The sequence below is a fragment of the Rhinolophus sinicus genome, chromosome 17 (assembly GCF_057876585.1).
Source record: "Rhinolophus sinicus isolate RSI-liver-muscle chromosome 17, RSI-T2T, whole genome shotgun sequence".
NCBI lineage: Eukaryota > Metazoa > Chordata > Mammalia > Chiroptera > Rhinolophidae > Rhinolophus > Rhinolophus sinicus.
In genome coordinates this window covers 91,415,589-91,428,461 of record NC_142517.1, presented here as the reverse complement: position 1 = coordinate 91,428,461, position 12,873 = coordinate 91,415,589, and positions in this window count along the sequence as shown.

Here is a 12,873-nt window from a genome sequence, read left to right as displayed (position 1 = left end):
GATAAGTGTTAAGAAGAACAATAAAGCAGGGAAAGCATTATGGAGGTTAAATTGTAGTATGGTGGTTATGGAAGGTATACTACAAAGGTGCCTTTTGAATGAGATTTGGGGGAAGTGAAGGCCTAGCTCTTAAGATGTCTGCAAATACTCTTCTAGGTGTGGAGACAGCAAGAGAATGAGCTCAGAGTGAATGTGGTTATGTTTAAGGAAGACTAGAGGGCAATTCTGTTAGATGTGTGTGAAGAAGGGGGAGAGCAGTAGGATAGGACATGAACTCTTGGAATTGACAAGCCAAATCATGTAGCACCTCCTAGGTCAAAGGATTCTAGCTTTTACTCTGGGTGAAGAAGAAAGCATATGAGTAACATGGTATGCTTTATGTATTAAATGGATTCTTCTCTTAATGGCAGTGATGGTTTTATGGATGTGTACATATGCCAAACCATATCAAATTGAAAACTTTAAATGTGTTGTTTTTTGAATGTCAGTTACGTTTTAATAGAAACTGTTAAAAAATCAATGTGGCTGCAGTGTTGAGCATAAAGTGTCCCGGGGCAAGACAAATGCAGGGAGACATGTCTGAAGCTCATTCCTCAATAGAATTATGAGATCACAGTGCCTTGGACCAAGATGGTAGTAGCAGTGATGATGAGAAGTGAGCGTGTGCTGAATATACTTTGAAACTGGTTCCTACAGGATTTGCTGATGAGTGGATGCTCACCGTGAAAGAAGGTGGGCGTGAAGTAAAATACCAAAGTTTTTATCCTAAACAATGGATTTTCTATGAACTAAGATTTTAAAAAAAAGTTAAAAGTGAAGCATGTTTGCATTTGGATTAACAGGAGGTCAGTGTTAGAAGTGTTAAGACTGAGATTTGTATTAGATATTCAAGGGAAGCTCACAAATAGACAGTTAGGAAAATAGCACATTCAGTGGAGTAGTCTGTGTTGGAGATATCAATTTAGAGCTATCTACCAATCTGCCATCTATCATCTATATGTCTATATCATATCTACCTATTTATCCATATATCTGTATATCTCTAGCAACGATGTTTAACAGTATAAAGCTATGTGTTGTACTTAGCAAGAATGTAGACACTGAAAAAGAGAGAAAAATACTGAGCTGTGGGGGAATTACCAAAGTTAGGGAGGTGATGAAACATCAGTAAAGGAAACTGACAGAGAATGGCCAGGAGTAGAAGGAAAGCAGAGGGAGATAGAGTGATTAACCATGTAAATAACCATGTAAATTACACAAATATACCACATAAGATGAATCCTGAGAAACAGCCTATAACAACACTGAAGTGATGTCTGGGCATTTGGGAGTGAAAACCTTATTGGAAGATGTTTAAAAGAGAAAAGGAGGAGAGAAATTGGAGACAACAAATAAAGACAACTATTTTCCAGTGTTTTTCTCCAAAGGTATAAAAAGGATAATGGCGTTAGTTGGAGAAGAAAGTGGGCCAAATAATTTGTTTAAGATGGGAACAAACAGTGTATTTATTTGTTAATAGGAATGAAATTCTAGTCTGGGAAACGTTGAAGTAACAAGAAATAAGGGAAAATTGCAGGAATCATGTCTTAAGTCAGCAAGAGGGATTGTGTTCAAGGGCACAAATAAAGGAATCATTCTTTTTTTTAATTAAAGTTTATAGGGGCGACAATTGTTAGTGAAGTTACGTAAGTTTCAAGTGTACAATTCTGTAATACTTCATCTATAAATCATGTTGTGTGTTCACCACCCAGAGTCAGTTCTCCTTCCATCACCACATATTTGACCCTGTTTACCCTCTTCTACTATCTTTCCTTACCCTCTGGTAACCACTAAACTGTTGTCTGTGTTTATGAGTTTTTGTTTCTTCATTTGTTTGTCTTGTTCTTTTGTTGTTTTCGGTTTCATATACCACATAAAAGTGAAATCATATGGTTCTCTACCTTTTCTGTCTATTTCACTTAGCATGATAATCTCAAGATCCATCCATATTTCATCTTTTCTTACTGCCGAATAGTATTCCATTGTGTTTATATACCACAACTTCTTTATCCAATCATCTATCAAAGGGCACTTTGGTTGTTTCCATGCCTTGTCCACCATAAATAAAGCTGCAGTGAACATCGGAGCACACATATCTTTACACAGTAATTCAGAATCGTTCTTAACTAGTCATGAACAGCTCATCCAAGAGAGAAAGTAGGATGTAAGCCTGCAGATGCAAATAGCTGGCTGGATACATAGGCTGGAGCTTGTAAAAATCCTTATCTGATTTGTTTTCTTCCTTTCAAAAAGTAGGATGAAAGATTCTCAACTAAGAGTGAGGTTGGAGTAGAGGAGGTTAGAAGTTTGAGGAGACAGGAAAATTATTAAACATTTGGGAAAGGGGAAGAGTGAATGAATTAAGATGGGATTGCTTGGAAGCATTAGGGGCTGCTTGACATCCATGATAATGAATATACATGAACATAAACCAAGGCCAGTCAGCACAATATTGTCTTTGCGTGTTTGTTGTTGTTGTTGTTTGTTTGTTGTTGTTTTTTTTACTATGGCCCCGTTCAGACACATAAATGTTGTTATGGGATAGGAGGACAGTTATACCTATTTCACCAGAATTGTGGTTTAGTACAAATACTTGTAAGAGTGATGAAGGAATCAGAGATCTAAATCCCATTTGTCTGGCTTTGAAGCCCTTCTGCTTAATTATTCTACTAGATTCTTATAACAGCAACAATATGCAATCTGAGGTGAGAAACAAAATAATATTCTAGAGGCTTAGAAGACATAGATTCTAAGACAAAAGACAGAATTCAAAAATTAATTATAACTAGATTTTTGCTTTATGGTTAGATTCATGTTACTAGTGTATGTCGGTAAATATTTTACAAGTTCCTTTCAGTTCTACTAGACAAAAGTAAATAAACATTTAAAAAGGACTCTCATGTACCAGATTTTTCAGCCTATGAGGAAATATATTTTAACAGTGTTTTCCTCAGTAAATACTGTTGAAAAATTGCATTATAGTTTTTTAAAAGTTGATACATTCTGAAAAAGACTATTCCTAATGTTACCATTGATATTTACATGTGTGGCAAACGGAATTTCCGGTGAAAATCATCATGATATTTTAGATTTAGTTTTACATGTTGTATTTGTTTCAGATGAATAATAATGTTTGACATAGCTGTTAATTGTATGCTTAAAACTAACCCAAATATTTAACTTTTAATTAATATTAAGATAAAACTGTATTTTTATATCAATGTTAAAATTGAGCCCAAAATTTAATATAAAAAATGAAAATTTAGCAATTAAATTTGTTTGCTCACATTTAGTGATCTTTCGTATGCCAGATGTCGTTTTCAGTGCTTTATAAGAGTTTTCTCTTTTGAAGTGCACAACACTGTGAACTTCAGTGGCGTAGAAGCAAAAATACTGTATTCCCATTTTATAGATTAAAGCATAGAGAGTTTCCAGTATGGTATTGGCAGGAAAACAGACCCATAGACCAAGGTGGTGGTAGATGAGGGTAAACAGGGTCAAATATATGGTGATGGAAACAGAACTGACTCCGGGTGGTGAACACACAATGTGATATATAGATGATGTATTACAGAATTGTACATCTGAAATCGATGTAGCTTTACTAACAATTGTCACCCCAATAAACTTTAATTACAATAAATAAGTAAGTAAGTAAGTAAATAAATACATAAATAAACAAACAAATAAAAATAAATAAATAAATAAGTACAGGTAAAACAAAAAAAGCATAGAGAGGTTTAATAACAAAGTCATATACATGGTAAGAGTTCATGTACATACATCATCCATGGACATAACCATGCATTTATTTGTACAAACATTGCAAGTGTAATTTGAAAAATCAGCTTGAAATTTTGGCTTAATTCACCTCAAATGTCTTATTTTAAGGAAATTCAGATTGTGGTCCAACAGAGAGAGCAGGAGAAAAAAGAGGAAGAGATACCAGGGAATACTAAAGGCACGTAAATAAAATAGATAGCAAAAATGCGAACTTGGCAAATATTTGTAAAGATCTTTTATAGCCTGACATTGAAAACATTAATGAGAAAACATATTTACACATATTTATATGCATATATATGTATATATATACACAACTAATATATGTTTGATGGGTATGTATACACATAAACACATAGGTTTATGTGTATACATACACTGTATATAATATAATGTAAACATATTTATGTAATTTAATGAATGAAACAGGTTTGTGTGTATATATACACTTACCATATACAATATAGAAAAAATATACATGAATGAAATAAATAAGAAATAAAAATGTTCAGGGAAATATAATTTGTCTTACAACAGAAAATATATTTCTCATATGATTAAAGTTTTAAATATTTTCTTCAGTTTTAATATTATTGGATTGTAACAAACAGATTCCTTGTCACTTTTCTTTACAAGAAATTAAGTTGACGTGCTTAGGCATGCTGCGAACTTCCTAGCAAATGCCATTCTTTTGGAAATGATGTAAAAAGGCAAGAACAAATAAGTTGAGATATAATTCTTACAAGAAAATACACTTTAGAGGCTTAGAATAACATATTATAATACCTGGTCATTCACTTGATTCAAAAAACTAACAGATGATGTATCCGAGCTTGTGTGGTTTCTTGAAGACATAATGAATGCTTTATTTGATAATTATCAAAATGTTATTTTACTATGTGGGCTTTCATTAGGATACTTAATGCATCATGAAAACACTAATTTAACCTTTTACATTCAACTAATTGCATTGATGGAAATATACGTAGATACTCAAGAATGAATTCCTGACTCCAAGGGGTCATAGTCTGTGAAGGAAGGGAAATAATAGATGATAGTAAATTACATTATGACAAAAATAAACAAAGGGTGCTATGAAAGCCCACAGGGTGTGTAATGACCAGATGCGTGTGTATGTATGTGTGCGTTATCATCAGAAAAGGTTTCGCAACTAAGATGAGGAACCAGAATCTTTTAGAGGGACTAGCAGTTAGTGAAGTTGAGGTAGACTGTAAGTACGAAGGAAATTGTAGAGAGAAATACTGCTATGACCCTGGTTTAAATCTCAATATGTTTCACATAGATTATTGCAATAGCCTAGCAACTGGTCCTCTTGTTTCCACTTATGTTCCCTGCGACCAGATTTTAACACAGTAGCCCAAGTAATACTTAAACTTACGTATCTCAAAAATCTTCCCATGAGTGCCTATGTCCTTACAAGGCCCTCTGTGATTTCCTCTCGTCTCCTTACCTCACTGTTTCCTCCTTGCTCACATCGCTCCACCCAGGCTAGTCTGTGTTTCCTCAGACATGACCGACAGACTTCTCCTTCAGACTTTTGGACTTGATGTTCTGTCTGCTTTTCTTTTTCCAGTTTTCTTCAAACTTTGGTTAATTGCTACCTTCTCAAATGTCACCCAACGTCTTGATAAACTGAATTTAAGTCACAATTCCCCACATGGTATTATTGCTCTTCTGTTTTACCAAACTCTATTTTTTTTCCTTGTAACATTTGGTACCTACTAACATAGCATGTGGTCTGCTCAATTATTATATTTTTTATTTGTTGTATATTCTGTCTCCTACTCCCAAGATTTTAAGCTACATGAAGACAGGAATTTTTTCCTATCTTTATTACTCCCACATGCTGAATGGCAAAAATAATGTCTAGCATATAGTGAGTGCTCAATAAATATTTGTTGATTATACAGCAGAATAAAACCTTGTGTGTAAAAAGGTACAGAGCAGTGACCATGTGACAGTCTGGAAACTTCAAGTAGTTTAGAACTGCTAGTTCTAATACCTGATTTCGAATGTCAAAATTGGAGAGCGATCACTCTACATAAACTATGCCAAGGCCATTCTGACCTCATAGATCAAATATAAGGAATACATTTATCTTAAGTAAATAAGATATAGAAATCTCATGTTAAACATGAAAAATGTATGTCAAAGGAAAAACATTAGTGCTTTTAAATAGCAAGCATTGCTCAGAGATGTAAAACTGCGAACATACAATAGCCTCAACTTGTTTAGCACTGATCTAAGGAAAAATATTTAAAATTTGAACTCCTTCTTCTATAAAAAGGAATACCTTAAGAATAATTAAATGTCTGGCTTCATATAGAAATATTTTTTTTAAAAATTAGAGATTTCATCTTGGAGCACTTGCAAAGGGCTAAGTATATTACTGTTAAAATAAGTCTATTATAACCCTGCAGGACTCAAGCTAATTGTAATAACAAGCTGTATATAATTTATAATAGAAAAAAAGTGCTTGGCTTCCTCGATGCAAAGAGACAAATAGACAGTTTTCATCGTACAGATCCTCATTTATTCTCTTCCTCTCTCTCATTTTTTTTCCATTAGAAGTTAGAAATAAAGTTTAAATCACTTAGAAGATTATTTTTTATACCCAAGAAGCCAGGCAGGAGTATAATCTATTCTGAAATTCATGCGAAAATCCTTTAAAATGTCAGACAACAGTTAAAACATTCTATGATTAGGGCATATTTTAATTTTCTTAATGTCAAAACTCTGCTGTGGGAGAAGCTTATGCACACTCATTTGATATTCACATGAGCTGATATTAAAATGGAGGCACACTCTTAGAAGTATCAATATCAGGGATTAAATATATTTTTAAAAAGAGACCAGTGTGACCTTCAGGAAACACAGTGCAGAATAAGATGAACCAGAAATAAAATCATATCAAAACAATAAATAGAATAATTTATTTCAAGAGGAGCTGGGCAATGGTGGATACAATTTTTCTCATGGACATTGCTCATTGATGAAGCATATTTACATTCAATAATAGGGACTGACCTGTGACAGGTATAAGTGAAGGTTGGGTAAGATGATGTTAAGTGTAAGATGCTTCTATACTTTCAAATAAGGTGTGGGGAACAATGGAAGATTGAGGGAATGTTTCCCAGGTATTGACAGTGGCTTTTTTTGCACTCAGTATTCTATAAATATTTCTTAAGTACACGCAATGTGCCATGCATTAACATTAGGAGATGTCTTCCTTCATTGGGCATAAGTATCATGAGTACAATTTTGTATGGGCACTTTGCTATATACTGGGAATAAATACATGAGTGAATACAGAAAGACAAACCCTGTCCTCAGGGGGTTCCATTGTAGTGAAAGGACAATAAAAATGTAAATCAGTATTTAATTTAATCTCAAGTAGAGAAAGGTGCTGCAAAGGAAAAATAAAAAGCAGAATATGGGAGGAAACTATGACAGGGGAGGTGCACTTTTCTTACCACAGTCAGGACAGTTCTCTCTAAAGGGACATTGAGAAGTGACCCCGAAGATGGGAACATGCCAGAAGACCACTTGTGAAAGCGGGGATGGAAAGGTCTAAAGCGCTGAGGTGGAAAATTAGAAGCCTAGTATGAATGGAGCAGAGAGAAAAAGGCAGAAGACAGGTAGGTGTGAAGTAACTTTGAGAGACATTGTTTCATGTCACAAGGAACTTTGTAAGCCACTCACAAAGGTTCTAGGTGTTATATGCATTGTTTAAAAACAAACAAACAACAACAAAAAAACATTGGAGGATTTTGAGTAGGGGAGTACTAGAGTGACATAATCTGATTCACATTTCAAAAATCTGCAAAGAATAGACATGCTATTACATATGTTATATTCTAGTGGCTTTGATTATGAAGAAATGCACTTGACTTTGGGTTTGGTAATAACAACAACCAAACATCAAGCTGTATATTACCTTATACTCTACACATTACCAGGTGCCCAATCTTTCTATATGAAGTATAAGAGGTCATAGTTGGTCAGGGAAATCTCAGTGTCTTTTACACATACTGTTTTTACTCAAGAGAAGCCTTTGACAGAAGGCTGTTTACAGAAGACAACAGAATCCCAAAGATAATATACTCTTCATGAAAATGAGGGGAAAAAAATAATAGTGAAGACCTTGCATACTGAGCAATTATCAACATAATTGTCCAAATGTTAAAATGGAACATATAAAATATCACAAGAAGAGCAAAAGCAAAAAACATCTAATGTTATCTCTAACAACATGTGTAATGTAAATATAGCAGAACTGGAGTACCACGGCCACCTTAAAATGAAGCACATATATCCTAACTCCTTCCTCAGAATCATCTGCTTTACTGTGGTACAGTATGTACAAGAAAATCTTTGCCAAGTAGCAACTAGACTTCTTGGCAAAACACTAGTTTAGAGGCCTCAGGATACTCTAGTAACACACTCATTGTGGTGTATGATTAATATGTAGAATCTCTTAATAACTTACCTAATAGGTTAATAGCGAATAGTCCTTAGTTATACCTAAAATTGTAATTTAAGTAATTATTATTTACTTATAAGAACACATGAAAGGACATGTATTTTTGGATTAATTTTCAGCCCAACAGGAGATATTTAACTGCTCTTAACCCTATACTTAAAAAAACAACAAATAAACAAACAAAAAAACCCTAAACAACACTATTCAAACCCCAAAACTTGGAGTAATATCTTAACATTTGAATGGATATATTATTTTAATGTATTGTGACTAACATAACAAAAAATTAGGTAATGGGGCTATTAGAAATATTTCAACGCAACCCAGATGCACAGTATTATATTTTTCTTCATGTAAATTTACAGACAATGATTTTCTTGAATCTTTACTGAATATATGTGGCATTCGATTATGGTATGTTGCTTTACTTGTAATTCTTTGTCTTCTGTGTCAAAACGTTGATTTTTTTCCTTAAATAACAAAAACAGTTTGAAGAGAAAATACAGATGCTAATCAGATTTTATATCATGCATATTCAAAATAATGAGTTCTGTTTATTTGATGTTATCTGGATACACACATATATTTTTTTTCAGTTCTTAAAACACAAAATAAACTCAGAACTCAAATAAAAGTTTAGATACAAGCATTCCTATTTTTGTTAAATAAATTTTTGTCGCTCTTAATTTTTTCATGGCCTAGCTTTTTGTGTTACTAATTTTGCCATGTGAGAAAAAACATTCAATATATTTGAGAAGGATACTGCTAGAAGTATTTATCTAATTGTATATTCATCTAATACATGTGGATATACAGTGAAGTATAATTTATATAGCCAATTGTTAGGCGTCAAACTAGGCATTATATACTACATTTGCATTTTAATATATATCCTTTTATTACCAGAGAGCAGACCCTTCTCGGTGCGGTGTCCAGGTTCTTGGTATCCTGAACAAAGAATTGAGTGGTACACCAAAGGGCAGTGGGTGAAAGAGCAGTTTATTAGAAGCGTGGCTCACAACGGTGCCAATTGGTGAGGACTTGGAGTTTTTATTTCCTTCTCTTCTAGAATGGGCTACTTCTCTCTGGGTGTGGGGTCTCTTGATTGGCACCTGTGATTGGCAAGAGGCTATTACCTTATCTTTTTTGACTGCGCATGTTCTTCCCAGAATTCTGTCTGTTGTAATGATCTTAATGAACTTCTGGGTATATATATGCTATTATAATGATGGTATAATGAGGCTAGGGTGAAATGAAAGTCGTTGCAGCCTTAACTGCATAGATGTGAGTGACTGGTCTACTCTAGTAGGTAGTTTGTATCTTCTAGTGTCTTCACAGTGATTATGGTTATGGTAGATAAGGGAAAAATTTCAGCATAGAAGGGAGGTTTCTGGGAGTTCTCTGGGTGGTCGCTCTCCGTAGGCCGTTTTAAATGTGCAGGAATGTTTGGAGACCCCATTCCTATCTCTAACTGACTGCCTCATTTCTCCATGAGAGACTCGATCCCCATAAATCTCTATGGGAAGTTGAGGGACAGAAGATCTCCTCTTCTGCATCTACTTCCTGCTGAATGTGGTCATTGTCAGTGCCTATCAGGGATTCACAGAACTCTCGCCCTATCTGATCTTAGATGAGAGGAAGGAGTCTCGAGATCTGCCTGGAGGACCATGTTGACCTCTTTGGTCGGGATGTACTGGAAGCCTTTCTGGGGCATCCTTTGTATCCTGATGGCCCCTACCTAGATGAGGAGAGATAGAGTTTAGTTAATAGATTAAAAGCGCTGGCCTAAGGAGCAAGACTCAAAGCTACAGATGCAGGGTGAAAATCCATTTAGCTTCAAGGGGTCACTGGCTTTTTCCTCTGGTTTTAACTAGTTGTTCAGGTGAGGTTGTTTACCCAGGAGTTGGGCCTGGAACAGCCTGGAAAGAATGCTGGGCCACAATGGTTGCAATCAACAAGCATAAATCACAAACTTCTGGGTAATTATCTGAAGTAGGGGTTAAGAGACATTCTGTGATTCAGGCTAGGAACAAGCTTTAGTTTAAGATTAAGAAACTGATTTAAAAAGTGATTAAGACCAGGGACTAGGGAGCTAAGAAGCTAGGGAAAAGGAGATTTAAAAATTTCTATAGTGAGGGACTCTTTCGTTTGGTTCTTATCACTTTCACACTTTGTAATGACTAGTGGAATGTAGCTTCCATGAGAATATGAACTACAGCTGTCTTGTTTATCTGTGTATTTCTACTGCTTTGTATAGATATCTGTTGAATAAGTACTTGAATAAGTGATTCTTCTCGGCACTTCTTGGCTCTGTCCTATCCTTTTTATTTCCCTTGCTGCTACTGTAGTCATAACCTTTTAAGTTATGGCTTACTTTATGTCGTTCCAAGGTTGAGTCGATCTTTATATGTCTTTTATATGTTTTCCTTCCAGAGATGCCCTCTCTTTAGATTCTGAATATACATGATACCCACTTCCACAACTTTAAGAATTTTCTATGCATCATTCACTTCTGAATTTTTAATTCCAGCCTGATCACTCCTCCAAGCTCCAGACTTTTAGCCATACTACTCACCTGATATCTCCACTTAGATATTTCATAGGTATCTCAAATTTACTATGGCTAAATCAGAGTATTTGACTTCACCTAACTACACTAAATGTTTCTTATCTCGTCTTCCTTAACTCGGGGCTCAAGCTAAAAACTTTGAAGTCTCTTTTGATGCTTCTATATCCTCATCTTGTATATCCAAAATATCAGCAGGCCCTGTTGGCTATTTGCCAAGAAATCTTGAACTTATGCATGTTTCACATTTTTACTATTACCAACTTTATTCACTACCATCATCTGTCACCTCAATCACCATAATACATCTTTAACTGATTCACTTCTCATTTGTGTTCTTGCCTCCATATTGAAGAAAAGAAGATATGCCTTTTTAACATAAAAATTAACTTGAGCTGAAGGCAACAAAGAAGGAGTAAATGCAGAAAAAGTCCCCTCTTTTTTTATTTAAAGGCAGGAAACAAATTCTCTTTTTATGGGTAACAGACTCTTATCAGCCTAAAAAAGGCATCGAAGTTATATGAGAACAAACCTTGGTGACTGTATCAGAAACATGTATGTATATTCTCTGTCCTCTTATTATTTATATTCTATGACATGAATTTCAAACAGACAATGTAATTAATCAAAATTATTTTATTAAAAATACTAATGTACATATTTCTTTGCTCTAGCATGAATCTGTTCATGCTTAGTAGAACATCAGCATAGTATCATAAACATAATTTTCATTAAGTGTGATGCATATCTCATACTAATACTATGTGTTTGTATTTAATTAGTATTTACTATCAATTTTCAGGGGATCATAAAGAGAAAAATAAATATCTAAGGAAAGGTTTCTAAGACATAAGCACCAATTGTAAAGTTGAAAAGGTTATTAAAAGGCAGGTATTTTGTAGGTTTAGAATAATAAGAACATGTTTGAGACTAGTTTATTTTCTGAAGTAATACCAAGAGAAAAGAGTGGGGGACTATGAAGAATTAAGGATGCAAGTAAGGAAAACCGATACAAAACTTTGTAAAAGAGTTGGTCACTTGCTGGGATCCATAGGTTTAATCCCAATCAGACCTTCCAAAGAGACTTGGCATGAACCTCAAAATTGTCTGCACAAGGAACAGATTTCCATAGGCATTCATGAGTGTCATTTCCAAGAAAGATACTAATCTCTGCTCTTGTTTCAATTTAGAGTTTCCAACATTCAGATTCCCATGATTGTATGCTTTAGGGTTCTGGTCTGGGAGAAAGGGTTGCTGATTTCAGTCTTTGCTTCATTCTCAGGAATGCTCTTTAAATTATGCAACAGTCACCCAGATGATTTTTCTTGAGTGAAAAATTAATCTCCATGCCATTAGAATAAAATATACTTAGAAATGCATTTCAGTTTGAATATAAAATTGGTAATTAGAGAACTTTGCATATAAAAAAGAAATCTCTTCACCTGAAATAACCCACTGCCTGCTGTTCATTTGCATATCCTCACTTTAAGCAGTTAGATTCAGGCAGTCAGAATATGTTAATAGCTACAACCATTTCATATCCTAATACAGGAAATCCAATAGCTCAATGATAGGCATATATGAGCATTACAGAAAATCTCTAAAATTACTTGGCAAAGATGAAATACTTCTTGCAGTTCTGCACAAGTTCTCAGGAAGCTCTTTCAGGAGCTCCAGTGAGTGGTCCATCAGCTACAGAAATGGCATCTTTCTAACACAGGCACTATGTAATTTGAATTTTAATCACCTCCTTTTCTTACCATGTGTAATCCTTCCCTATCTATTCTCAAACAGCTGATCAGTTTAGCTCTACCTTAAAAAGACATCTGTTACATAAGTTCCCATCTGATATAGGAGAGAAATTCTGTGGCACCTAATGGATGTTCTTGGTTCAAATTAAGAGTAGAAATTTAAAACTTAAATAACCTCATATGACTCTGTTGGTGCACTGACTCTCCATTTAATCTCAGACTTCAGAGTG